This window comes from Microcebus murinus, unplaced genomic scaffold (assembly GCF_040939455.1).
Source record: "Microcebus murinus isolate Inina unplaced genomic scaffold, M.murinus_Inina_mat1.0 scaf038_hap2_Mmur4.0, whole genome shotgun sequence".
Classification (NCBI taxonomy): domain Eukaryota; kingdom Metazoa; phylum Chordata; class Mammalia; order Primates; family Cheirogaleidae; genus Microcebus; species Microcebus murinus.
In genome coordinates, this window is record NW_027438984.1 from 54,280 (window position 1) to 79,568 (window position 25,289).

The 25,289-nt window shown below is 63.0% G+C and overlaps 2 non-coding genes and 5 pseudogenes across 2 annotated transcripts; all 7 read left to right on the plus strand.

Annotated features, from left to right (window-relative positions):
• The first annotated feature begins 836 nt into the window (after positions 1-836).
• LOC142868707 (5S ribosomal RNA) lies at positions 837-955 on the plus strand. The gene has a single exon (XR_012917647.1). It is a non-coding gene; the product is annotated as a 5S ribosomal RNA (ribosomal RNA).
• Positions 956-4,756: 3,801 nt separating this feature from the next.
• On the plus strand, positions 4,757-4,875 carry LOC142868694 (5S ribosomal RNA). The gene has a single exon (XR_012917634.1). It is a non-coding gene; the product is annotated as a 5S ribosomal RNA (ribosomal RNA).
• A 3,779-nt stretch (positions 4,876-8,654) lies between these two features.
• Positions 8,655-8,773, plus strand: LOC142868743 (uncharacterized; annotated as a pseudogene).
• A 3,784-nt stretch (positions 8,774-12,557) lies between these two features.
• Positions 12,558-12,676, plus strand: LOC142868734 (uncharacterized; annotated as a pseudogene).
• A 3,796-nt stretch (positions 12,677-16,472) lies between these two features.
• Positions 16,473-16,591, plus strand: LOC142868735 (uncharacterized; annotated as a pseudogene).
• A 3,798-nt stretch (positions 16,592-20,389) lies between these two features.
• On the plus strand, positions 20,390-20,508 carry LOC142868736 (uncharacterized; annotated as a pseudogene).
• Positions 20,509-24,309: 3,801 nt separating this feature from the next.
• LOC142868737 (uncharacterized) lies at positions 24,310-24,428 on the plus strand (annotated as a pseudogene).
• The last annotated feature ends 861 nt before the right edge of the window (positions 24,429-25,289 follow it).

The window sequence follows — 25,289 nt, forward strand, 5'->3', positions numbered from 1 at the left end:
CCCTCACAGATGGATTAGGAAACTCTTTCCGGTGCACTCATTAGTGAAATGACCTCCAGGAAGCTGGAATCCAATATCTAATGGCCGATTTTTAGCGAGTCCACACGCCAGGGTGGTCGGGGTCCAATGCAGCCCCGGCCAGGCCCAGGCCCCTTGGACTGGGCCACCGGAGGACACGGAGGAGGGCCCGGCCCCCACGAAGCGGTGCCGGCAGTTCTCCACGGGCTTGGGCGTTTTCCAGAGGTAGGAGATGGAGGGGACTGATTTCTTCAGCGCCCCCCAAACCACGCCACCCCACCCCACCCATGGGACACATCCCCAGAGAGAGACGCCCCATACACTGGCTGTGCCCCAGCCCTGGCCCGGGGGAATAGGCGGCAGCCCACCCACAGGGCGAGGAGGGGGGCGCAGCTGAAAGGGGTTGTGGGGGAGGGCGGCCCCTGGCTGGGGTCAAAGGGCCAGCGTCCCGCGCGTGCGCAGTCAGCGGCAGGCAGCCACGCGCTGGGGGTGGGCAGCGGGTAGGTGAAGGAGGCCGGGCGAGGAGACGAGGGGGGCTGGGAGGGCTCCACCTTGGCGAGTCCAGCCGTGGAGGCGCATCTTGTGTGAGTGTGAGTGAGTGTGAGTGTGTGTGTGTGTGTGTAGAGAGAGACAGCCCCCCGCCCTGCCCCGCCCCGCCCCGCCCCGCCCATCACCCCCGTCCCTGGGAGCCCGCGGGACCCGGCCGGCCGGAGAACTCAACCGGCCCGGCCCGGCGCGGGGCCTGGGGCGGGAGGCGGCGGCGGGGAAGCCCAGAGAGGCTCGGCTTCTTGAGCGGGGCAGGGGCGCCCTCCGCCGCCGTCTAGGGCCACACCACCCTGAACGCCCCCGATCTCGTCTGGTCTCGGAAGCTAAGCAGGGTCGGGCCTGGTTAGTACTTGGATGGGAGACCGCCTGGGAATACCGGGTGCCACAGGCTGCTGCTTTTTTTTTTTTTTTTTTTTTTTTTTGCCTCTTGTTCTGTCCCCTTTCTGGGAGCGCGGCGGCGGCCCGGGGTGGGGGTCACCCCCACCCTCAGCGCCCGCGCGGTGCCTGGCGCCCCAGCCCGCACCGTGGGGCCTCCTCTTGTCCCAAGCCGCGACACCGCCGCCACGCGGCAGCATGCGTGGCATCTGGACTGTCAGGTCTCAGACCAAAGGTCTGCTCTGTGGGAACCGACACGCTGGAGGAAACCTTGAGAGTCTGAGAGGGGAGGGAGTTCCAGAAGAAGGCCAGGATGTCATTTTGAGGGAGTATGTGACCAGAACTCGTCCCGTTGCTTTTGGGGTTCTATGGGCTACACGCAGGAATCTTTGGTGGTGGCACCTGATGTTGGGGGATCCGGAGTCACACCCAGACCTGCTCCACAGGCCTCCTTTTACTTTTCTCTTCGGATTCATTATTTTTAAAAAGTGTCTCTTACCTCTATGATTGCATTTTCTTTTCTCTCTCTTTTCAAGCAGATGATGGGAGTACAAGTATTCAGGTGACATGTGTTGCCCGTGCCGCCCTCCCCCCTGTGTTCTTTTTTTTTTTTTTTTTTTTGAGACAGAGTCTCGTTTTGCTGCCCAGGCTAGAGTGAGTGCCATGGCGTCAGCCTAGCTCACAGCAACCTCAATCTCCGGGCTCAAGCAATCCTGCTGCCTCAGCCTCCCGAGTAGTTGGGACTACAGGCATGCACCACCACGCCCGGCTGTGTTTTTCTATATATATTAGTTGGCCAATTAATTTCTTTCTATTTTTAGTAGAGACGGGGTCTCGCTCTTGCTCAGGCTGGTTTCGAACTCCTGACCTGGAGCAATCCGCCCGCCTCGGCCTCCCAGAGAGCTAGGATTACAGGCGTGAGCCACCGCGCCCGGCCCCCCCTGTGTTCTTATTCATACACCTCTCATGTTGTTCCAGCGTATTGTGGGGGTACCAATGTTAAGGTCGGGTGCCTTGCCCTCTCCAAGCCTCCCCCCTCGGGTCAGAGCTTCAAGTGCGCCCATCCCCCAGTCGGTGCGCACCCACCCCATGCCTAATGGATGTGTATGCCCCTCCCCTCCCCCCACCCGCCCGACACCCACCCGATGAAGGTGATTCCTCTCCGTCCACTTAGGTGTCCATCCGTTCGTACCAGTTTGCTGGTGAGCGCGCTCACGTGGTGCTCGTGTGTCCATTCTTGGGATACTTGGCTTACTGGAACGGGTTCCAGCTCTGGCCAGGAGAACACGAGAGGCGCCCTCTCACCGCTGCTCCTCACAGCCGAATGGCACTCCGTGGTGTCCACGCGCCACATTTTATTGATGCACTCCTGGATGGATGGGCACTCGGGTCGCTTCCACGTCTTTGCGATTGTGAATTGTGCCCTAACTGTAACCCTAACCCTTACCCAGCCCGTCTCCTCTGCCCCTGCCTGACGCACTCCTCCCCGGCCAGGCCCGTCACTGTCCTGGGCCCCCGCCTGACCGGCTCCTCCCCGCCCGGCCGGTCACCGTCCTCTGCCCCTGCCTGACATGCTCCTTCCCGCCCGCCCGGCCTCTCACCGTCCTCGGCCCCTGCCTGACCGGCTCCTCCGTCGCCTGGGCCTTCCAAGGGCTTGGTGTGGACGCTGCTTCCAGGAAGCCCTCCAGAAACCCGGCAGCAGGGTGGCCGCAGCAGTCTCCAGCAGCCGTCCCTAAGTCGCGTGAGTGCGGGGGACGTGCCCCCGCTGTGCCGCGGGGGCCCAGCCTGGTGTCTTCCCTGAGGCCCTGCGGCTGCCGGCTGGGCTGCCGCTCCCCGCAAGGGGAGAGCCGCGGAGGTGGGGACCGCCTCCTGATGGGGACGTACACGCAGCTCTCCACGTCGGATTCCGGGGCTCTCTGTCCTGCCCGAAGGCCCAGCTGGCCTGCGGGTCCTTAGAGTGGCAAAAACATCCGAAAACTGAGATTGAGGGTCCGGTGGGTGTCTGCACTTTTGTGCTGGGCACCCCAGGGAGGCCCGGGGGCTGGCTGGACAACGTGGTCTGCTGGGCGGGGGGAGGGGGGTTGGAGGAGCAACTGATGCCCTTTGCACTTTGGGTAGCAAGAGTCTGAGGTGTCTCTGAGCCCTGTGCCCTGTGGGGGGGGGCGGGGGGGAGGAGGAGGAGGAGGAGGAGGAGGAGGAGGTGGGAAGGGCCGGGGCCTACAGTCCTGTTCCCGGGGTGGCACGGCAAGTGGCTTCTTCCACAGGCTGCTTGGCCTGGGCTCCCTGCACCTGGGCCTTTGGAGGACCGGCCCTGTGCTTGCCAACACTTCCTGCAGGGACCCAGAGCTGGGAGGTGGCATCTCTCAGCCCTGGGTCGGGCAGAGCCCCAGCGGGCCATGCCCACAACCTCTCTCAGCACCGGTCCCCCAGAAGGCTCCTTTGGGACCAGGATTCTCTTGCGGTGACTCTTTAAGGTCTGGCCCCTGGATGGAGGGGCACCAGGAGTAGAGGAGCAGGAAGGGGAAGGGGGTGGCCATGCGAGGGGACACTTTGAGGCCAAGTCCCAGCTTCAGCCTGATCCTCCTGGGAACCCCGCTCTGAGACAAGGAGCCGGGCTTCGCATTCCCACAGCAGCCAGTCGTGGGCTGAGGACACCTGGGGCGTTGGGAACTCCCTGGCTTCTCCTTGGTTTAACATCTAGAGCTGCTTGTGAATCGCGCCGCCACACACACCCGAGCGCAGGTGTCTTCCGCACAGACTGCGGGCCTCGCTCTTCTGAATGCCGCTAGCTCGCCACCCACCCACGGGTGAACCTGGTTAGGGTGCTTTCTCTAAGGGGCAGACTCTTTTCCGGGCGGGCTACCGGTGTCTCTGTTTGCTCGTTTCTTTCTTCCATTTCGGGAAAGGCTTCCTTGCTGGGTGTGGAAATCTCCTATGCCTTCCCTCGCCTATTCTGTCAGCTTTAAAATTCTCTTTCAGTTGCCACCCTCACAGATGGATTAGGAAACTCTTTCCGGTGCACTCATTAGTGAAATGACCTCCAGGAAGCTGGAATCCAATATCTAATGGCCGATTTTTAGCGAGTCCACACGCCAGGGTGGTCGGGGTCCAATGCAGCCCCGGCCAGGCCCAGGCCCCTTGGACTGGGCCACCGGAGGACACGGAGGAGGGTCCCGGCCCCCACGAAGCGGTGCCGGCAGTTCTCCACGGGCTTGGGCGTTTTCCAGAGGTAGGAGATGGAGGGGACTGATTTCTTCAGCGCCCCCCAAACCACGCCACCCCACCCCACCCATGGGACACATCCCCAGAGAGAGACGCCCCATACACTGGCTGTGCCCCAGCCCTGGCCCGGGGGAATAGGCGGCAGCCCACCCACAGGGCGAGGGGGGGGCGCAGCTGAAAGGGGTTGTGGGGGAGGGCGGCCCCTGGCTGGGGTCAAAGGGCGAGCGTCCCGCGCGTGCGCAGTCAGCGGCAGGCAGCGACGCGCTGGGGGTGGGCAGCGGGTAGGTGAAGGAGGCCGGGCGAGGAGACGAGGGGGGCTGGGAGGGCTCCACCTTGGCGAGTCCAGCCGTGGAGGCGCATCTTGTGTGAGTGTGAGTGAGTGTGAGTGTGTGTGTGTGTGTATAGAGAGACAGCCCCCCGCCCCGCCCCGCCCCGCCCCGCCCATCACCCCCGTCCCTGGGAGCCCGCGGGACCCGGCCGGCGAACTCAACCGGCCCGGCCCGGCCCGGCCCGGCGCGGGGCCTGGGGCGGGAGGCGGCGGCGGGGAAGCCCAGAGAGGCTCGGCTTCTCGAGCGGGGCAGGGGCGCCCTCCGCCGTCTAGGGCCACACCACCCTGAACGCGCCCGATCTCGTCTGGTCTCGGAAGCTAAGCAGGGTCGGGCCTGGTTAGTACTTGGATGGGAGACCGCCTGGGAATACCGGGTGCCACAGGCTGCTGCTTTTTTTTTTTTTTTCTTGCCTCTTGTTCTGTCCCCTTTCTGGGAGCGAGGCGGCGGCCCGGGGTGGGGGTCACCCCCACCCTCAGCGCCCGCGCGGTGCCTGGCGCCCCAGCCCGCACCGGGGGGCCTCCTCTTGTCCCAAGCCGCGACACCGCGGCCACGCGGCAGCATGCGTGGCATCTGGACTGTCAGGTCTCAGACCAAAGGTCTGCTCTGTGGGAACCGACACGCTGGAGGAAACCTTGAGAGTCTGAGAGGGGAGGGAGTTCCAGAAGAAGGCCAGGATGTCATTTTGAGGGAGTATGTGACCAGAACTCGTCCCGTTGCTTTTGGGGTTCTATGGGCTACACGCAGGAATCTTTGGTGGTGGCACCTGATGTTGGGGGATCCGGAGTCACACCCAGACCTGCTCCACAGGCCTCCTTTTACTTTTCTCTTCGGATTCATTATTTTTAAAAAGTGTCTCTTACCTCTAGGATTGCATTTTCTTTTCTCTCTCTTTTCAAGCAGATGATGGGAGTACAAGTATTCAGGTGACATGTGTTGCCCGTGCCCCCCTCCCCCCTGTGTTCTTTTTTTTTTTTTTTTTTTGAGACAGAGTCTCGTTTTGCTGCCCAGGCTAGAGTGAGTGCCATGGCGTCAGCCTAGCTCACAGCAACCTCAATCTCCGGGCTCAAGCAATCCTGCTGCCTCAGCCTCCCGAGTAGTTGGGACTACAGGCATGCACCACCACGCCCGGCTGTGTTTTTCTATATATATTAGTTGGCCAATTAATTTCTTTCTATTTTTAGTAGAGACGGGGTCTCGCTCTTGCTCAGGCTGGTTTCGAACTCCTGACCTGGAGCAATCCGCCCGCCTCGGCCTCCCAGAGAGCTAGGATTACAGGCGTGAGCCACCGCGCCCGGCCCCCCCTGTGTTCTTATTCATATACCTCTCATGTTGTTCCAGCGTATTGTGGGGGTACCAATGTTAAGGTCGGGTGCCTTGCCCTCTCCAAGCCTCCCCCCTCGGGTCAGAGCTTCAAGTGCGCCCATCCCCCAGTCGGTGCGCACCCACCCCATGCCTAATGGATGTGTATGCCCCTCCCCTCCCCCCACCCGCCCGACACCCACCCGATGAAGGTGATTCCTCTCTGTCCACTTAGGCGTCCATCCGTTCGTACCAATTTGCTGGTGAGCGCGCTCACGTGGTGCTCGTGTGTCCATTCTTGGGATACCTGGCCTACTGGAACGGGTTCCAGCTCTGGCCAGGAGAACACGAGAGGCGCCCTCTCACCGCTGCTCCTCACAGCCGAATGGCACTCCGTGGTGTCCACGCGCCACATTTTATTGATGCACTCCTGGATGGATGGGCACTCGGGTCGCTTCCACGTCTTTGGGATTGTGAATTGTGCCCTAACTGTAACCCTAACCCTTACCCAGCCCGTCTCCTCTGCCCCTGCCTGACGCACTCCTCCCCGGCCAGGCCCGTCACTGTCCTGGGCCCCCGCCTGACCGGCTCCTCCCCGCCCGGCCGGTCACCGTCCTCTGCCCCTGCCTGACACGCTCCTTCCCGCCCGGCCTCTCACCGTCCTCGGCCCCTGCCTGACCGGCTCCTCCGTCGCCTGGGCCTTCCAAGGGCTTGGTGTGGATGCTGCTTCCAGGAAGCCCTCCAGAAACCCGGCAGCAGGGTGGCCGCAGCAGTCTCCAGCAGCCGTCCCTAAGTCGCGTGAGTGCGGGGGACGTGCCCCCGCTGTGCCGCGGGGGCCCAGCCTGGTGTCTTCCCTGAGGCCCTGCGGCTGCCGGCTGGGCTGCGGCTCCCCGCAAGGGGAGAGCCGCGGAGGTGGGGACCGCCTCCTGATGGGGACGTACACGCAGCTCTCCCCGTCGGATTCCGGGGCTCTCTGTCCTGCCCGAAGGCCCAGCTGGCCTGCGGGTCCTTAGAGTGGCAAAAACCTCCCAAAACTGAGACTGAGGGTCCGGTGGGTGTCTGCACTTTTGTGCTGGGCACCCCAGGGAGGCCCGGGGGCTGGCTGGACAACGCGGTCTACTCGGCCGGGGGGGGGGGGGTTGGAGGAGCAACTGATGCCCTTTGCACTTTGGGTAGCAAGAGTCTGAGGTGTCTCTGAGCCCTGTGCCCTGTGGGGGCGGGGAGGGGGGGAGGAGGAGGAGGAGGAGGAGGAGGTGGGAAGGGCCGGGGCCTGCAGTCCTGTTCCCGGGGTGGCACGGCAAGTGGCTTCTTCCACAGGCTGCTTGGCCTGGGCTCCCTGCACCTGGGCCTTTGGAGGACCGGCCCTGTGCTTGCCAACACTTCCTGCAGGGACCCAGAGCTGGGAGGTGGCATCTCTCAGCCCTGGGTCGGGCAGAGCCCCAGCGGGCCATGCCCACAACCTCTCTCAGCACCGGTCCCCCAGAAGGCTCCTTTGGGACCAGGATTCTCTTGCGGTGACTCTTTAAGGTCTGGCCCCTGGATGGAGGGGCACCAGGAGTAGAGGAGCAGGAAGGGGAAGGGGGTGGCCATGCGAGGGGACACTTTGAGGCCAAGTCCCAGCTTCAGCCTGATCCTCCTGGGAACCCCGCTCTGAGACAAGGAGCCGGGCTTCGCATTCCCACAGCAGCCAGTCGTGGGCTGAGGACACCTGGGGCGTTGGGAACTCCCTGGCTTCTCCTTGGTTTAACATCTAGAGCTGCTTGTGAATCGCGCCGCCAAACACACCCGAGCGCAGGTGTCTTCCGCACAGACTGTGGGCCTCGCTCTTCTGAATGCCGCTGGCTCGCCACCCACCCACGGGTGAACCTGGTCAGGGTGCTTTCTCTCAGGGGCAGACTCTTTTCCGGGCGGGCTACCGGTGTCTCTGTTTGCTCGTTTCTTTCTTCCATTTCGGGAAAGTCTTCCTTGCTGGGTGTGGAAATCTCCTATGCCTTCCCTCGCCTATTCTGTCAGCTTTCAAATTCTCTTTCAGTTGCCACCCTCACAGATGGATTAGGAAACTCTTTCCGGTGCACTCATTAGTGAAATGACCTCCAGGAAGCTGGAATCCAATATCTAATGGCCGATTTTTAGCGAGTCCACACGCCAGGGTGGTCGGGGTCCAATGCAGCCCCGGCCAGGCCCAGGCCCCTTGGACTGGGCCACAGGAGGACACGGAGGAGGGTCCCGGCCCCCACGAAGCGGTGCCGGCAGTTCTCCACGGGCTTGGGCGTTTTCCAGAGGTAGGAGATGGAGGGGACTGATTTCTTCAGCACCCCCCAAACCACGCCACCCCACCCCACCCATGGGACACATCCCCAGAGAGAGACGCCCCATACACTGGCTGTGCCCCAGCCCTGGCCCGGGGGAATAGGCGGCAGCCCACCCACAGGGCGAGGGGGGGGGCACAGCTGAAAGGGGTTGTGGGGGAGGGCGGCCCCTGGCTGGGGTCAAAGGGCGAGCGTCCCGCGCGTGCGCAGTCAGCGGCAGCGACGCGCTGGGGGTGGGCAGCGGGTAGGTGAAGGAGGCCGGGCGAGGAGACGAGGGGGGCTGGGAGGGCTCCACCTTGGCGAGTCCAGCCGTGGAGGCGCATCTTGTGTGAGTGTGAGTGAGTGTGAGTGTGTGTGTGTGTGTATAGAGAGACAGCCCCCCACCCCGCCCCGCCCCGCCCCGCCCCGCCCATCACCCCCGTCCCTGGGAGCCCGCGGGACCCGGCCGGCGAATTCAACCGGCCCGGCCCGGCGCGGGGCCTGGGGCGGGAGGCGGCGGCGGGGAAGCCCAGAGAGGCTCGGCTTCTCGAGCGGGGCAGGGGCGCCCTCCGCCGCCGTCTAGGGCCACACCACCCTGAACGCCCCCGATCTCGTCTGGTCTCGGAAGCTAAGCAGGTTCGGGCCTGGTTAGTACTTGGATGGGAGACCGCCTGGGAATACCGGGTGCCACAGGCTGCTGCTTTTTTTTTTTTTTTTTCTTGCCTCTGGTTCTGTCCCCTTTCTGGGAGCGAGGCGGCGGCCCGGGGTGGGGGTCACACCCACCCTCAGCGCCCGCGCGGTGCCTGGCGCCCCAGCCCGCACCGGGGGGCCTCCTCTTGTCCCAAGCCGCGACACCGCGGCCACGCGGCAGCATGCGTGGCATCTGGACTGTCAGGTCTCAGACCAAAGGTCTGCTCTGTGGGAACCGACACGCTGGAGGAAACCTTGAGAGTCTGAGAGGGGAGGGAGTTCCAAAAGAAGGCCAGGATGTCATTTTGAGGGAGTATGTGACCAGAACTCGTCCCGTTGCTTTTGGGGTTCTATGGGCTACACGCAGGAATCTTTGGTGGTGGCACCTGATGTTGGGGGATCCGGAGTCACACCCAGACCTGCTCCACAGGCCTCCTTTTACTTTTCTCTTCGGATTCATTATTTTTAAAAAGTGTCTCTTACCTCTAGGATTGCATTTTCTTTTCTCTCTCTTTTCAAGCAGATGATGGGAGTACAAGTATTCAGGTGACATGTGTTGCCCGTGCCGCCCTCCCCCCTGTGTTCTTTTTTTTTTTTTTTTTGAGACAGAGTCTCGTTTTGCTGCCCAGGCTAGAGTGAGTGCCATGGCGTCAGCCTAGCTCACAGCAACCTCAATCTCCGGGCTCAAGCAATCCTGCTGCCTCAGCCTCCCGAGTAGTTGGGACTACAGGCATGCACCACCACGCCCGGCTGTGTTTTTCTATATATATTAGTTGGCCAATTAATTTCTTTCTATTTTTAGTAGAGACGGGGTCTCGCTCTTGCTCAGGCTGGTTTCGAACTCCTGACCTGGAGCAATCCGCCCGCCTCGGCCTCCCAGAGAGCTAGGATTACAGGCGTGAGCCACCGCGCCCGGCCCCCCCTGTGTTCTTATTCATATACCTCTCATGTTGTTCCAGCGTATTGTGGGGGTGCCAATGTTAAGGTCGGGTGCCTTGCCCTCTCCAAGCCTCCCCCCTCGGGTCAGAGCTTCAAGTGCGCCCATCCCCCAGTCGGTGCGCACCCACCCCATGCCTAATGGATGTGTATGCCCCTCCCCTCCCCCCACCCGCCCGACACCCACCCGATGAAGGTGACTCCTCTCTGTCCACTTAGGCGTCCATCCGTTCGTACCAATTTGCTGGTGAGCGCGCTCACCTGGTGCTCGTGTGTCCATTCTTGGGCTACCTGGCTTACTGGAACGGGTTCCAGCTCTGGCCAGGAGAACACGAGAGGCGCCCTCTCACCGCTGCTCCTCACAGCCGAATGGCACTCCGTGGTGTCCACGCGCCACATTTTATTGATGCACTCCTGGATGGATGGGCACTCGGGTCGCTTCCACGTCTTTGGGATTGTGAATTGTGCCCTAACTGTAACCCTAACCCTTACCCAGCCCGTCTCCTCTGCCCCTGCCTGACGCACTCCTCCCCGGCCAGGCCCGTCACTGTCCTGGGCCCCCGCCTGACCGGCTCCTCCCCGCCCGGCCGGTCACCGTCCTCTGCCCCTGCCTGACACGCTCCTTCCCGCCCGGCCTCTCACCGTCCTCGGCCCCTGCCTGACCGGCTCCTCCGTCGCCTGGGCCTTCCAAGGGCTTGGTGTGGATGCTGCTTCCAGGAAGCCCTCCAGAAACCCGGCAGCAGGGTGGCCGCAGCAGTCTCCAGCAGCCGTCCCTAAGTCGCGTGAGTGCGGGGGACGTGCCCCCGCTGTGCCGCGGGGGCCCAGCCTGGTGTCTTCCCTGAGGCCCTGCGGCTGCCGGCTGGGCTGCGGCTCCCCGCAAGGGGAGAGCCGCGGAGGTGGGGACCGCCTCCTGATGGGGACGTACACGCAGCTCTCCCCGTCGGATTCCGGGGCTCTCTGTCCTGCCCGAAGGCCCAGCTGGCCTGCGGGTCCTTAGAGTGGCAAAAACATCCGAAAACTGAAACTGAGGGTCCGGTGGGTGTCTGCACTTTTGTGCTGGGCACCCCAGGGAGGCCCGGGGGCTGGCTGGACAACGTGGTCTGCTGGGCGGGGGGGGGTTGGAGGAGCAACTGATGCCCTTTGCACTTTGGGTAGCAAGAGTCTGAGGTGTCTCTGAGCCCTGTGCCCTGTGGGGTCGGGGCGGGGGGAGGAGGAGGAGGAGGAGGAGGAGGAGGTGGGAAGGGCCGGGGCCTGCAGTCCTGTTCCCGGGGTGGCACGGCAAGTGGCTTCTTCCACAGGCTGCTTGGCCTGGGCTCCCTGCACCTGGGCCTTTGGAGGACCGGCCCTGTGCTTGCCAACACTTCCTGCAGGGACCCAGAGCTGGGAGGTGGCATCTCTCAGCCCTGGGTCGGGCAGAGCCCCAGCGGGCCATGCCCACAACCTCTCTCAGCACCGGTCCCCCAGAAGGCTCCTTTGGGACCAGGATTCTCTTGCGGTGACTCTTTAAGGTCTGGCCCCTGGATGGAGGGGCACCAGGAGTAGAGGAGCAGGAAGGGGAAGGGGGTGGCCATGCGAGGGGACACTTTGAGGCCAAGTCCCAGCTTCAGCCTGATCCTCCTGGGAACCCCGCTCTGAGACAAGGAGCCGGGCTTCGCATTCCCACAGCAGCCAGTCGTGGGCTGAGGACACCTGGGGCGTTGGGAACTCCCTGGCTTCTCCTTGGTTTAACATCTAGAGCTGCTTGTGAATCGCGGCGCCACACACACCCGAGCGCAGGTGTCTTCCGCACAGACTGCGGGCCTCGCTCTTCTGAATGCCGCTAGCTCGCCACCCACCCACGGGTGAACCTGGTCAGGGTGCTTTCTCTCAGGGGCAGACTCTTTTCCGGGCGGGCTACCGGTGTCTCTGTTTGCTCGTTTCTTTCTTCCATTTCGGGAAAGTCTTCCTTGCTGGGTGTGGAAATCTCCTATGCCTTCCCTCGCCTATTCTGTCAGCTTTCAAATTCTCTTTCAGTTGCCACCCTCACAGATGGATTAGGAAACTCTTTCCGGTGCACTCATTAGTGAAATGACCTCCAGGAAGCTGGAATCCAATATCTAATGGCCGATTTTTAGCGAGTCCACACGCCAGGGTGGTCGGGGTCCAATGCAGCCCCGGCCAGGCCCAGGCCCCTTGGACTGGGCCACAGGAGGACACGGAGGAGGGTCCCGGCCCCCACGAAGCGGTGCCGGCAGTTCTCCACGGGCTTGGGCGTTTTCCAGAGGTAGGAGATGGAGGGGACTGATTTCTTCAGCGCCCCCCAAACCACGCCACCCCACCCCACCCCACCTATGGGACACATCCCCAGAGAGAGACGCCCCATACACTGGCTGTGCCCCAGCCCTGGCCCGGGGGAATAGGCGGCAGCCCACCCACAGGGCGAGGGAAGGGGGGCGCAGCTGAAAGGGGTTGTGGGGGAGGGCGGCCCCTGGCTGGGGTCAAAGGGCGAGCGTCCCGCGCGTGCGCAGTCAGCGGCAGCGACGCGCTGGGGGTGGGCAGCGGGTAGGTGAAGGAGGCCGGGCGAGGAGACGAGGGGGGCTGGGAGGGCTCCACCTTGGCGAGTCCAGCCGTGGAGGCGCATCTTGTGTGAGTGTGAGTGAGTGTGAGTGTGTGTGTGTGTGTATAGAGAGACAGCCCCCCCGCCCCGCCCCGCCCCGCCCCGCCCATCACCCCCGTCCCTGGGAGCCCGCGGGACCCGGCCGGCGAACTCAAACGGCCCGGCCCGGCCCGGCGCGGGGCCTGGGGCGGGAGGCGGCGGCGGGGAAGCCCAGAGAGGCTCGGCTTCTCGAGCGGGGCAGGGGCGCCCTCCGCCGCCGTCTAGGGCCACACCACCCTGAACGCCCCCGATCTCGTCTGGTCTCGGAAGCTAAGCAGGGTCGGGCCTGGTTAGTACTTGGATGGGAGACCGCCTCGGAATACCGGGTGCCACAGGCTGCTGCTTTTTTTTTTTTTTTTTTTTTCTTGCCTCTTGTTCTGTCCCCTTTCTGGGAGCGCGGCGGCGGCCCGGGGTGGGGGTCACCCCCACCCTCAGCGCCCGCGCGGTGCCTGGCGCCCCAGCCCGCACCGTGGGGCCTCCTCTTGTCCCAAGCCGCGACACCGCCGCCACGCGGCAGCATGCGTGGCATCTGGACTGTCAGGTCTCAGACCAAAGGTCTGCTCTGTGGGAACCGACACGCTGGAGGAAACCTTGAGAGTCTGAGAGGGGAGGGAGTTCCAGAAGAAGGCCAGGATGTCATTTTGAGGGAGTATGTGACCAGAACTCGTCCCGTTGCTTTTGGGGTTCTATGGGCTACACGCAGGAATCTTTGGTGGTGGCACCTGATGTTGGGGGATCCGGAGTCACACCCAGACCTGCTCCACAGGCCTCCTTTTACTTTTCTCTTCGGATTCATTATTTTTAAAAAGTGTCTCTTACCTCTAGGATTGCATTTTCTTTTCTCTCTCTTTTCAAGCAGATGATGGGAGTACAAGTATTCAGGTGACATGTGTTGCCCGTGCCGCCCTCCCCCCTGTGTTCTTTTTTTTTTTTTTTTTGAGACAGAGTCTCGTTTTGCTGCCCAGGCTAGAGTGAGTGCCATGGCGTCAGCCTAGCTCACAGCAACCTCAATCTCCGGGCTCAAGCAATCCTGCTGCCTCAGCCTCCCGAGTAGTTGGGACTACAGGCATGCACCACCACGCCCGGCTGTGTTTTTCTATATATATTAGTTGGCCAATTAATTTCTTTCTATTTTTAGTAGAGACGGGGTCTCGCTCTTGCTCAGGCTGGTTTCGAACTCCTGACCTGGAGCAATCCGCCCGCCTCGGCCTCCCAGAGAGCTAGGATTACAGGCGTGAGCCACCGCGCCCGGCCCCCCCTGTGTTCTTATTCATATACCTCTCATGTTGTTCCAGCGTATTGTGGGGGTGCCAATGTTAAGGTCGGGTGCCTTGCCCTCTCCAAGCCTCCCCCCTCGGGTCAGAGCTTCAAGTGCGCCCATCCCCCAGTCGGTGCGCACCCACCCCATGCCTAATGGATGTGTATGCCCCTCCCCTCCCCCCACCCGCCCGACACCCACCCGATGAAGGTGACTCCTCTCTGTCCACTTAGGCGTCCATCCGTTCGTACCAATTTGCTGGTGAGCGCGCTCACCTGGTGCTCGTGTGTCCATTCTTGGGCTACCTGGCTTACTGGAACGGGTTCCAGCTCTGGCCAGGAGAACACGAGAGGCGCCCTCTCACCGCTGCTCCTCACAGCCGAATGGCACTCCGTGGTGTCCACGCGCCACATTTTATTGATGCACTCCTGGATGGATGGGCACTCGGGTCGCTTCCACGTCTTTGGGATTGTGAATTGTGCCCTAACTGTAACCCTAACCCTTACCCAGCCCGTCTCCTCTGCCCCTGCCTGACGCACTCCTCCCCGGCCAGGCCCGTCACTGTCCTGGGCCCCCGCCTGACCGGCTCCTCCCCGCCCGGCCGGTCACCGTCCTCTGCCCCTGCCTGACACGCTCCTTCCCGCCCGGCCTCTCACCGTCCTCGGCCCCTGCCTGACCGGCTCCTCCGTCGCCTGGGCCTTCCAAGGGCTTGGTGTGGATGCTGCTTCCAGGAAGCCCTCCAGAAACCCGGCAGCAGGGTGGCCGCAGCAGTCTCCAGCAGCCGTCCCTAAGTCGCGTGAGTGCGGGGGACGTGCCCCCGCTGTGCCGCGGGGGCCCAGCCTGGTGACTTCCCTGAGGCCCTGCGGCTGCCGGCTGGGCTGCCGCTCCCCGCAAGGGGAGAGCCGCGGAGGTGGGGACCGCCTCCTGATGGGGACGTACACGCAGCTCTCCCCGTCGGATTCCGGGGCTCTCTGTCCTGCCCGAAGGCCCAGCTGGCCTGCGGGTCCTTAGAGTGGCAAAAACATCCGAAAACTGAAACTGAGGGTCCGGTGGGTGTCTGCACTTTTGTGCTGGGCACCCCAGGGAGGCCCGGGGGCTGGCTGGACAACGTGGTCTGCTGGGCGGGGGGGGGGTTGGAGGAGCAACTGATGCCCTTTGCACTTTGGGTAGCAAGAGTCTGAGGTGTCTCTGAGCCCTGTGCCCTGTGGGGGCGGGGCGGGGGGAGGAGGAGGAGGAGGAGGAGGAGGAGGTGGGAAGGGCCGGGGCCTGCAGTCCTGTTCCCGGGGTGGCACGGCAAGTGGCTTCTTCCACAGGCTGCTTGGCCTGGGCTCCCTGCACCTGGGCCTTTGGAGGACCGGCCCTGTGCTTGCCAACACTTCCTGCAGGGACCCAGAGCTGGGAGGTGGCATCTCTCAGCCCTGGGTCGGGCAGAGCCCCAGCGGGCCATGCCCACAACCTCTCTCAGCACCGGTCCCCCAGAAGGCTCCTTTGGGACCAGGATTCTCTTGCGGTGACTCTTTAAGGTCTGGCCCCTGGATGGAGGGGCACCAGGAGTAGAGGAGCAGGAAGGGGAAGGGGGTGGCCATGCGAGGGGACACTTTGAGGCCAAGTCCCAGCTTCAGCCTGATCCTCCTGGGAACCCCGCTCTGAGACAAGGAGCCGGGCTTCGCATTCCCACAGCAGCCAGTCGTGGGCTGAGGACACCTGGGGCGTTGGGAACTCCCTGGCTTCTCCTTGGTTTAACATCTAGAGCTGCTTGTGAATCGCGGCGCCACACACACCCGAGCGCAGGTGTCTTCCGCACAGACTGCGGGCCTCGCTCTTCTGAATGCCGCTAGCTCGCCACCCACCCACGGGTGAACCTGGTCAGGGTGCTTTCTCTCAGGGGCAGACTCTTTTCCGGGCGGGCTACCGGTGTCTCTGTTTGCTCGTTTCTTTCTTCCATTTCGGGAAAGTCTTCCTTGCTGGGTGTGGAAATCTCCTATGCCTTCCCTCGCCTATTCTGTCAGCTTTCAAATTCTCTTTCAGTTGCCACCCTCACAGATGGATTAGGAAACTCTTTCCGGTGCACTCATTAGTGAAATGACCTCCAGGAAGCTGGAATCCAATATCTAATGGCCGATTTTTAGCGAGTCCACACGCCAGGGTGGTCGGGGTCCAATGCAGCCCCGGCCAGGCCCAGGCCCCTTGGACTGGGCCACAGGAGGACACGGAGGAGGGTCCCGGCCCCCACGAAGCGGTGCCGGCAGTTCTCCACGGGCTTGGGCGTTTTCCAGAGGTAGGAGATGGAGGGGACTGATTTCTTCAGCGCCCCCCAAACCACGCCACCCCACCCCACCCCACCCATGGGACACATCCCCAGAGAGAGACGCCCCATACACTGGCTGTGCCCCAGCCCTGGCCCGGGGGAATAGGCGGCAGCCCACCCACAGGGCGAGGGAAGGGGGGCGCAGCTGAAAGGGGTTGTGGGGGAGGGCGGCCCCTGGCTGGGGTCAAAGGGCGAGCGTCCCGCGCGTGCGCAGTCAGCGGCAGCGACGCGCTGGGGGTGGGCAGCGGGTAGGTGAAGGAGGCCGGGCGAGGAGACGAGGGGGGCTGGGAGGGCTCCACCTTGGCGAGTCCAGCCGTGGAGGCGCATGTTGTGTGAGTGTGAGTGAGTGTGAGTGTGTGTGTGTGTGTGTATAGAGAGACAGCCCCCCCGCCCCGCCCCGCCCCGCCCCGCCCATCACCCCCGTCCCTGGGAGCCCGCGGGACCCGGCCGGCGAACTCAAACGGCCCGGCCCGGCCCGGCCCGGCGCGGGGCCTGGGGCGGGAGGCGGCGGCGGGGAAGCCCAGAGAGGCTCGGCTTCTCGAGCGGGGCAGGGGCGCCCTCCGCCGCCGTCTAGGGCCACACCACCCTGAACGCCCCCGATCTCGTCTGGTCTCGGAAGCTAAGCAGGGTCGGGCCTGGTTAGTACTTGGATGGGAGACCGCCTCGGAATACCGGGTGCCACAGGCTGCTGCTTTTTTTTTTTTTTTTTTTTCTTGCCTCTTGTTCTGTCCCCTTTCTGGGAGCGCGGCGGCGGCCCGGGGTGGGGGTCACCCCCACCCTCAGCGCCCGCGCGGTGCCTGGCGCCCCAGCCCGCACCGTGGGGCCTCCTCTTGTCCCAAGCCGCGACACCGCCGCCACGCGGCAGCATGCGTGGCATCTGGACTGTCAGGTCTCAGACCAAAGGTCTGCTCTGTGGGAACCGACACGCTGGAGGAAACCTTGAGAGTCTGAGAGGGGAGGGAGTTCCAGAAGAAGGCCAGGATGTCATTTTGAGGGAGTATGTGACCAGAACTCGTCCCGTTGCTTTTGGGGTTCTATGGGCTACACGCAGGAATCTTTGGTGGTGGCACCTGATGTTGGGGGATCCGGAGTCACACCCAGACCTGCTCCACAGGCCTCCTTTTACTTTTCTCTTCGGATTCATTATTTTTAAAAAGTGTCTCTTACCTCTAGGATTGCATTTTCTTTTCTCTCTCTTTTCAAGCAGATGATGGGAGTACAAGTATTCAGGTGACATGTGTTGCCCGTGCCGCCCTCCCCCCTGTGTTCTTTTTTTTTTTTTTTTTGAGACAGAGTCTCGTTTTGCTGCCCAGGCTAGAGTGAGTGCCATGGCGTCAGCCTAGCTCACAGCAACCTCAATCTCCGGGCTCAAGCAATCCTGCTGCCTCAGCCTCCCGAGTAGTTGGGACTACAGGCATGCACCACCACGCCCGGCTGTGTTTTTCTATATATATTAGTTGGCCAATTAATTTCTTTCTATTTTTAGTAGAGACGGGGTCTCGCTCTTGCTCAGGCTGGTTTCGAACTCCTGACCTGGAGCAATCCGCCCGCCTCGGCCTCCCAGAGAGCTAGGATTACAGGCGTGAGCCACCGCGCCCGGCCCCCCCTGTGTTCTTATTCATATACCTCTCATGTTGTTCCAGCGTATTGTGGGGGTACCAATGTTAAGGTCGGGTGCCTTGCCCTCTCCAAGCCTCCCTCCTCGGGTCAGAGCTTCAAGTGCGCCCATCCCCCAGTCGGTGCGCACCCACCCCATGCCTAATGGATGTGTATGCCCCTCCCCTCCCCCCACCCGCCCGACACCCACCCGATGAAGGTGACTCCTCTCTGTCCACTTAGGCGTCCATCCGTTCGTACCAATTTGCTGGTGAGCGCGCTCACCTGGTGCTCGTGTGTCCATTCTTGGGCTACCTGGCTTACTGGAACGGGTTCCAGCTCTGGCCAGGAGAACACGAGAGGCGCCCTCTCACCGCTGCTCCTCACAGCCGAATGGCACTCCGTGGTGTCCACGCGCCACATTTTATTGATGCACTCCTGGATGGATGGGCACTCGGGTCGCTTCCACGTCTTTGGGATTGTGAATTGTGCCCTAACTGTAACCCTAACCCTTACCCAGCCCGTCTCCTCTGCCCCTGCCTGACGCACTCCTCCCCGGCCAGGCCCGTCACTGTCCTGGGCCCCCGCCTGACCGGCTCCTCCCCGCCCGGCCGGTCACCGTCCTCTGCCCCTGCCTGACACGCTCCTTCCCGCCCGGCCTCTCACCGTCCTCGGCCCCTGCCTGACCGGCTCCTCCGTCGCCTGGGCCTTCCAAGGGCTTGGTGTGGATGCTGCTTCCAGGAAGCCCTCCAGAAACCCGGCAGCAGGGTGGCCGCAGCAGTCTCCAGCAGCCGTCCCTAAGTCGCGTGAGTGCGGGGGACGTGCCCCCGCTGTGCCGCGGGGGCCCAGCCTGGTGTCTTCCCTGAGGCCCTGCGGCTGCCGGCTGGGCTGCGGCTCCCCGCAAGGGGAGAGCCGCGGAGGTGGGGACCGCCTCCTGATGGGGACGTACACGCAGCTCTCCACGTCGGATTCCGGGGCTCTCTGTCCTGCCCGAAGGCCCAGCTGGCCTGCGGGTCCTTAGAGTGGCAAAAACCTCCGAAAACTGAGACTGAGGGTCCGGTGGGTGTCTGCACTTTTGTGCTGGGCACCCCAGGGAGGCCCGGGGGCTGGCTGGACAACGCGGTCTACTCGGCCGGGGGGTGGGGGGGGGGGTTGGAGGAGCAACTGATGCCCTTTGCACTTTGGGTAGCAAGAGTCTGAGGTGTCTCTGAGCCCTGTGCCCTGTGGGGGCGGGGAGGGGGGGAGGAGGAGGAGGAGGAGGAGGAGGTGGGAAGGGCCGGGGCCTGCAGTCCTGTTCCCGGGGTGGCACGGCAAGTGGCTTCTTCCACAGGCTGCTTGGCCTGGGCTCCCTGCACCTGGGCCTTTGGAGGACCGGCCCTGTGCTTGCCAACACTTCCTGCAGGGACCCAGAGCTGGGAGGTGGCATCTCTCAGCCCTGGGTCGGGCAGAGCCCCAGCGGGCCATGCCCACAACCTCTCTCAGCACCGGTCCCCCAGAAGGCTCCTTTGGGACCAGGATTCTCTTGCGGTGACTCTTTAAGGTCTGGCCCCTGGATGGAGGGGCACCAGGAGTAGAGGAGCAGGAAGGGGAAGGGGGTGGCCATGCGAGGGGACACTTTGAGGCCAAGTCCCAGCTTCAGCCTGATCCTCCTGGGAACCCCGCTCTGAGACAAGGAGCCGGGCTTCGCATTCCCACAGCAGCCAGTCGTGGGCTGAGGACACCTGGGGCGTTGGGAACTCCCTGGCTTCTCCTTGGTTTAACATCTAGAGCTGCTTGTGAATCGCGGCGCCACACACACCCGAGCGCAGGTGTCTTCCGCACAGACTGCGGGGGGCCTCGCTCTTCTGAATGCCGCTAGCTCGCCACCCACCCACGGGTGAACCTGGTCAGGGTGCTTTCTCTCAGGGGCAGACTCTTTTCCGGGCGGGCTACCGGTGTCTCTGTTTGCTCGTTTCTTTCTTCCATTTCGGGAAAGTCTTCCTTGCTGGGTGTGGAAATCTCCTATGCCTTCCCTCGCCTATTCTGTCAGCTTTAAAATTCTCTTTCAGTTGCCACCCTCACAGATGGATTAGGAAACTCTTTCCGGTGCACTCATTAGTGAAATGACCTCCAGGAAGCTGGAATCCAATATCTAATGGCCGATTTTTAGCGAGTCCACACGCCAGGGTGGTCGGGGTCCAATGCAGCCCCGGCCAGGCCCAGGCCCCTTGGACTGGGCCACAGGAGGACACGGAGGAGGGTCCCAGCCCCCACGAAGCGGTGCCGGCAGTTCTCCACGGGCTTGGGCGTTTTCCAGAGGTAGGAGATGGAGGGGACTGATTTCTTCAGCGCCCCCCAAACCACGCCACCCCACCCCACCCCACCCATGGGACACATCCCCAGAGAGAGACGCCCCATACACTGGCTGTGCCCCAGCCCTGGCCCGGGGGAATAGGCGGCAGCCCACCCACAGGGCGAGGGAAGGGGGGCGCAGCTGAAAGGGGTTGTGGGGGAGGGCGGCCCCTGGCTGGGGTCAAAGGGCGAGCGTCCCGCGCGTGCGCAGTCAGCGGCAGCGACGCGCTGGGGGTGGGCAGCGGGTAGGTGAAGGAGGCCGGGCGAGGAGACGAGGGGGGCTGGGAGGGCTCCACCTTGGCGAGTCCAGCCGTGGAGGCGCATGTTGTGTGAGTGTGAGTGAGTGTGAGTGTGTGTGTGTGTGTATAGAGAGACAGCCCCCCCGCCCCGCCCCGCCCCGCCCCGCCCATCACCCCCGTCCCTGGGAGCCCGCGGGACCCGGCCGGCGAACTCAAACGGCCCGGCCCGGCCCGGCGCGGGGCCTGGGGCGGGAGGCGGCGGCGGGGAAGCCCAGAGAGGCTCGGCTTCTCGAGCGGGGCAGGGGCGCCCTCTGCCGCCGTCTAGGGCCACACCACCCTGAACGCCCCCGATCTCGTCTGGTCTCGGAAGCTAAGCAGGGTCGGGCCTGGTTAGTACTTGGATGGGAGACCGCCTCGGAATACCGGGTGCCACAGGCTGCTGCTTTTTTTTTTTTTTTTTTTTTCTTGCCTCTTGTTCTGTCCCCTTTCTGGGAGCGCGGCGGCGGCCCGGGGTGGGGGTCACCCCCACCCTCAGCGCCCGCGCGGTGCCTGGCGCCCCAGCCCGCACCGTGGGGCCTCCTCTTGTCCCAAGCCGCGACACCGCCGCCACGCGGCAGCATGCGTGGCATCTGGACTGTCAGGTCTCAGACCAAAGGTCTGCTCTGTGGGAACCGACACGCTGGAGGAAACCTTGAGAGTCTGAGAGGGGAGGGAGTTCCAGAAGAAGGCCAGGATGTCATTTTGAGGGAGTATGTGACCAGAACTCGTCCCGTTGCTTTTGGGGTTCTATGGGCTACACGCAGGAATCTTTGGTGGTGGCACCTGATGTTGGGGGATCCGGAGTCACACCCAGACCTGCTCCACAGGCCTCCTTTTACTTTTCTCTTCGGATTCATTATTTTTAAAAAGTGTCTCTTACCTCTAGGATTGCATTTTCTTTTCTCTCTCTTTTCAAGCAGATGATGGGAGTACAAGTATTCAGGTGACATGTGTTGCCCGTGCCGCCCTCCCCCCTGTGTTCTTTTTTTTTTTTTTTTTGAGACAGAGTCTCGTTTTGCTGCCCAGGCTAGAGTGAGTGCCATGGCGTCAGCCTAGCTCACAGCAACCTCAATCTCCGGGCTCAAGCAATCCTGCTGCCTCAGCCTCCCGAGTAGTTGGGACTACAGGCATGCACCACCACGCCCGGCTGTGTTTTTCTATATATATTAGTTGGCCAATTAATTTCTTTCTATTTTTAGTAGAGACGGGGTCTCGCTCTTGCTCAGGCTGGTTTCGAACTCCTGACCTGGAGCAATCCGCCCGCCTCGGCCTCCCAGAGAGCTAGGATTACAGGCGTGAGCCACCGCGCCCGGCCCCCCCTGTGTTCTTATTCATATACCTCTCATGTTGTTCCAGCGTATTGTGGGGGTACCAATGTTAAGGTCGGGTGCCTTGCCCTCTCCAAGCCTCCCTCCTCGGGTCAGAGCTTCAAGTGCGCCCATCCCCCAGTCGGTGCGCACCCACCCCATGCCTAATGGATGTGTATGCCCCTCCCCTCCCCCCACCCGCCCGACACCCACCCGATGAAGGTGACTCCTCTCTGTCCACTTAGGCGTCCATCCGTTCGTACCAATTTGCTGGTGAGCGCGCTCACCTGGTGCTCGTGTGTCCATTCTTGGGCTACCTGGCTTACTGGAACGGGTTCCAGCTCTGGCCAGGAGAACACGAGAGGCGCCCTCTCACCGCTGCTCCTCACAGCCGAATGGCACTCCGTGGTGTCCACGCGCCACATTTTATTGATGCACTCCTGGATGGATGGGCACTCGGGTCGCTTCCACGTCTTTGGGATTGTGAATTGTGCCCTAACTGTAACCCTAACCCTTACCCAGCCCGTCTCCTCTGCCCCTGCCTGACGCACTCCTCCCCGGCCAGGCCCGTCACTGTCCTGGGCCCCCGCCTGACCGGCTCCTCCCCGCCCGGCCGGTCACCGTCCTCTGCCCCTGCCTGACACGCTCCTTCCCGCCCGGCCTCTCACCGTCCTCGGCCCCTGCCTGACCGGCTCCTCCGTCGCCTGGGCCTTCCAAGGGCTTGGTGTGGATGCTGCTTCCAGGAAGCCCTCCAGAAACCCGGCAGCAGGGTGGCCGCAGCAGTCTCCAGCAGCCGTCCCTAAGTCGCGTGAGTGCGGGGGACGTGCCCCCGCTGTGCCGCGGGGGCCCAGCCTGGTGTCTTCCCTGAGGCCCTGCGGCTGCCGGCTGGGCTGCGGCTCCCCGCAAGGGGAGAGCCGCGGAGGTGGGGACCGCCTCCTGATGGGGACGTACACGCAGCTCTCCACGTCGGATTCCGGGGCTCTCTGTCCTGCCCGAAGGCCCAGCTGGCCTGCGGGTCCTTAGAGTGGCAAAAACCTCCGAAAACTGAGACTGAGGGTCCGGTGGGTGTCTGCACTTTTGTGCTGGGCACCCCAGGGAGGCCCGGGGGCTGGCTGGACAACGCGGTCTACTCGGCCGGGGGGGGGGGGGGGGGGGGGTTGGAGGAGCAACTGATGCCCTTTGCACTTTGGGTAGCAAGAGTCTGAGGTGTCTCTGAGCCCTGTGCCCTGTGGGGGGGGGCGGGGGGGAGGAGGAGGAGGAGGAGGAGGAGGTGGGAAGGGCCGGGGCCTGCAGTCCTGTTCCCGGGGTGGCACGGCAAGTGGCTTCTTCCACAGGCTGCTTGGCCTGGGCTCCCTGCACCTGGGCCTTTGGAGGACCGGCCCTGTGCTTGCCAACACTTCCTGCAGGGACCCAGAGCTGGGAGGTGGCATCTCTCAGCCCTGGGTCGGGCAGAGCCCCAGCGGGCCATGCCCACAACCTCTCTCAGCACCGGTCCCCCAGAAGGCTCCTTTGGGACCAGGATTCTCTTGCGGTGACTCTTTAAGGTCTGGCCCCTGGATGGAGGGGCACCAGGAGTAGAGGAGCAGGAAGGGGAAGGGGGTGGCCATGCGAGGGGACACTTTGAGGCCAAGTCCCAGCTTCAGCCTGATCCTCCTGGGAACCCCGCTCTGAGACAAGGAGCCGGGCTTCGCATTCCCACAGCAGCCAGTCGTGGGCTGAGGACACCTGGGGCGTTGGGAACTCCCTGGCTTCTCCTTGGTTTAACATCTAGAGCTGCTTGTGAATCGCGGCGCCACACACACCCGAGCGCAGGTGTCTTCCGCACAGACTGCGGGGGGCCTCGCTCTTCTGAATGCCGCTAGCTCGCCACCCACCCACGGGTGAACCTGGTCAGGGTGCTTTCTCTCAGGGGCAGACTCTTTTCCGGGCGGGCTACCGGTGTCTCTGTTTGCTCGTTTCTTTCTTCCATTTCGGGAAAGTCTTCCTTGCTGGGTGTGGAAATCTCCTATGCCTTCCCTCGCCTATTCTGTCAGCTTTAAAATTCTCTTTCAGTTGCCACCCTCACAGATGGATTAGGAAACTCTTTCCGGTGCACTCATTAGTGAAATGACCTCCAGGAAGCTGGAATCCAATATCTAATGGCCGATTTTTAGCGAGTCCACACGCCAGGGTGGTCGGGGTCCAATGCAGCCCCGGCCAGGCCCAGGCCCCTTGGACTGGGCCACAGGAGGACACGGAGGAGGGTCCCGGCCCCCACGAAGCGGTGCCGGCAGTTCTCCACGGGCTTGGGCGTTTTCCAGAGGTAGGAGATGGAGGGGACTGATTTCTTCAGCGCCCCCCAAACCACGCCACCCCACCCCACCCCACCCATGGGACACATCCCCAGAGAGAGACGCCCCATACACTGGCTGTGCCCCAGCCCTGGCCCGGGGGAATAGGCGGCAGCCCACCCACAGGGCGAGGGAAGGGGGGCGCAGCTGAAAGGGGTTGTGGGGGAGGGCGGCCCCTGGCTGGGGTCAAAGGGCGAGCGTCCCGCGCGTGCGCAGTCAGCGGCAGCGACGCGCTGGGGGTGGGCAGCGGGTAGGTGAAGGAGGCCGGGCGAGGAGACGAGGGGGGCTGGGAGGGCTCCACCTTGGCGAGTCCAGCCGTGGAGGCGCATGTTGTGTGAGTGTGAGTGAGTGTGAGTGTGTGTGTGTGTGTATAGAGAGACAGCCCCCCCGCCCCGCCCCGCCCCGCCCCGCCCATCACCCCCGTCCCTGGGAGCCCGCGGGACCCGGCCGGCGAACTCAAACGGCCCGGCCCGGCCCGGCGCGGGGCCTGGGGCGGGAGGCGGCGGCGGGGAAGCCCAGAGAGGCTCGGCTTCTCGAGCGGGGCAGGGGCGCCCTCTGCCGCCGTCTAGGGCCACACCACCCTGAACGCCCCCGATCTCGTCTGGTCTCGGAAGCTAAGCAGGGTCGGGCCTGGTTAGTACTTGGATGGGAGACCGCCTCGGAATACCGGGTGCCACAGGCTGCTGCTTTTTTTTTTTTTTTTTTTTTCTTGCCTCTTGTTCTGTCCCCTTTCTGGGAGCGCGGCGGCGGCCCGGGGTGGGGGTCACCCCCACCCTCAGCGCCCGCGCGGTGCCTGGCGCCCCAGCCCGCACCGTGGGGCCTCCTCTTGTCCCAAGCCGCGACACCGCCGCCACGCGGCAGCATGCGTGGCATCTGGACTGTCAGGTCTCAGACCAAAGGTCTGCTCTGTGGGAACCGACACGCTGGAGGAAACCTTGAGAGTCTGAGAGGGGAGGGAGTTCCAGAAGAAGGCCAGGATGTCATTTTGAGGGAGTATGTGACCAGAACTCGTCCCGTTGCTTTTGGGGTTCTATGGGCTACACGCAGGAATCTTTGGTGGTGGCACCTGATGTTGGGGGATCCGGAGTCACACCCAGACCTGCTCCACAGGCCTCCTTTTACTTTTCTCTTCGGATTCATTATTTTTAAAAAGTGTCTCTTACCTCTAGGATTGCATTTTCTTTTCTCTCTCTTTTCAAGCAGATGATGGGAGTACAAGTATTCAGGTGACATGTGTTGCCCGTGCCGCCCTCCCCCCTGTGTTCTTTTTTTTTTTTTTTTTGAGACAGAGTCTCGTTTTGCTGCCCAGGCTAGAGTGAGTGCCATGGCGTCAGCCTAGCTCACAGCAACCTCAATCTCCGGGCTCAAGCAATCCTGCTGCCTCAGCCTCCCGAGTAGTTGGGACTACAGGCATGCACCACCACGCCCAGCTGTGTTTTTCTATATATATTAGTTGGCCAATTAATTTCTTTCTATTTTTAGTAGAGACGGGGTCTCGCTCTTGCTCAGGCTGGTTTCGAACTCCTGACCTGGAGCAATCCGC